Below are 2332 nucleotides of genomic sequence, written 5' to 3'. Positions count from 1 at the left end.
CACCAACACGATACATAAGTTTAGTTAGTTAAATTTAAGTTTACAACACAAGTCTATTTATTGGGGAAAAGATATCCCACGAATTAACATAAATTCGAAAAGTAGGTGAGTCTATTATGTAATAACTAATAAGGTCCGAGGTAAGAACTCGCTAGCTCACACGGTCTTCCCCACTTAAGCTTCATCACCAACCTGTCATTCATAATAGATATGAAAGCCACAGTCAGTGGGGAGTAACTCAGGGTTCTCCCAGCCACAATATGTCAAAATACAAGTAATTAGGAAATTAATTAAACAAACAAGCATAAGAATAAATACTTACGGTAATAAGAAAATCATGACTAGTGGGCATAAGGAAATAGGAATGGTAAAGCACAATGAGAGAAGAATTATTAGGTCAAATCACACATATCAACTCGACTCAAATGTAAGACAATTACAAAGTATAGACTCAAACAAGACAACCCTCTAGACTCCAACCTCTTGGTAGGACGACGATCATAATACGGTCCTAGTCTAAACCTGGCCAGACTCTTGGGATGGATGACACCCGATTCGACAAACGATACCAAATCGTATCCAAGACTCGAAATATGGTACACCTAACCGTGCCCGAAAGTCGAGTAACCTCAAACGGAACCTTGTCACCTAACCGTGACCCCCGGTCCGAAGAGGCGGAAGGAAAACTAGCCCAACTCGGAAACAATGGCACCTAACCGTGACCCAATGTCCGAGGGCAAACAAATAGGGAATGTCGAGTAGTCTCACAATGTAAAACGTCACACTCGGGTCCGAACAAGAACCATAACTATTTTGCATGTTCATAACATTAATGAGTCTTAAAGTAACTAATTATCGATAGGAAAGAAGATACATGCATAACTCAATCGTTATTAGAAGTCACAAGTGAAATAGAGCAAACAGGGGACTCCCAGCCGGGTGGTGTACCGGCCGCCGGCCACCTGACTGGGACAACGAGCAAAAGTTTGAAATTAATAAAAACTTACAGTGCCTCCCAAGGTCATGGATGGGCCAGGCTGCACCTGCCGGGAATACGGCCAAATTTCAAAAATACATAAAACCTTCAGTGCACTCCCAGCCGGTCACCCGGCTGGGAATACGCCCAAAACTCAAAATCACCTAAAACCTTCAGTGTACTCCCAGGCCGGTCGAAGACCACACTGCCGGCCCCCGGTGGGACTACCGGCTTACTAAAATATGTCCAAAACTTACAGGAATCTCCCAGCCGGTCAGTAGACCGGCTGCCGGTCCACCGGCTGGGACTACAAACACACGGGTTCAATGCAAAACACTTCCAAACCATTTGAAACCAACAAAAATTGTTTCTCATCAATTGTTTACGTATCCTAGCATGATTCTAACTCGGAAAAACAACATATTTGAGCATGTGAATGGGAAATTTCGGATTCAAGAGATGTAGCATGAGATTTTCATCCATACATGTGAGAATTGCAACAAGCATGATATTCAACAACCAAATTAGCACCAATCATGAAAGATACAACTTTTAACATTCATATGAGATTATAACTACATAAAACCACACAATTTTAACATAAAAGTCGAGTAACCCATCACCGTTACCTTTTTGCACTTCAATCTTCTAAAGACTCGTCAATGATGTAGCTATCCTCCTCCGGGTTGTCCAAGTCCTCCCCTAAACACAAAAATAAAGATATTAAGTCAAGAATCCACATCCTTGAAAGATGAGGATTTCGAAAAAGAGGAAAAGATGGCAACTTTCTTACTTAGAAACAAGGGAAATGAGAAAAGGAAGAGAATGGCGCGAAAAAGAACGAGATTGGTGAAGAATTGAGTGAATTATGGTGATTTTAGGGTTGAGAGCAAGGGTTTAACAATGGTGGAGTGGTTGTTGGGGAAATTTCAGAAATTAGAATGAGGGAGATGAAGTTGTGAGGGTTTAGTTGGGGGTTAGTGTAGAGGAAAGAGGAGAGAAAAGACCCATGAGTCAAGTTAAGCCCAATAACTCAAAATGAGTCGGTATCCACTTGAATTTTCGTCCCAAGTCTACTATAACTCGAGACGGAGAATAATATTATTAAAAATCTACACTATTATTACCGTTACGATATTTTATGAAAATAAGCTTTAAATAATAATTATTTAATAAAAATTACTTAAAAGTTTATTTAAAAATATTAAGAAAGTGCGGGGTGTTACAATCACCCCACCTTTTAAAAAGTTTCGCCTTCGAAACTTGAAACGAAAAGGTATTACCTTAAGAAAACAAACTAGGGTACTTGACACGCATGGAAGCTTCCCGCTCCCAAGTCTCTTCTTCTACATCACC

Source organism: Silene latifolia, chromosome 4, assembly GCF_048544455.1.
Source record: "Silene latifolia isolate original U9 population chromosome 4, ASM4854445v1, whole genome shotgun sequence".
Lineage (NCBI taxonomy): Eukaryota > Viridiplantae > Streptophyta > Magnoliopsida > Caryophyllales > Caryophyllaceae > Silene > Silene latifolia.
Note: the sequence above shows the minus strand (reverse complement) of the source record.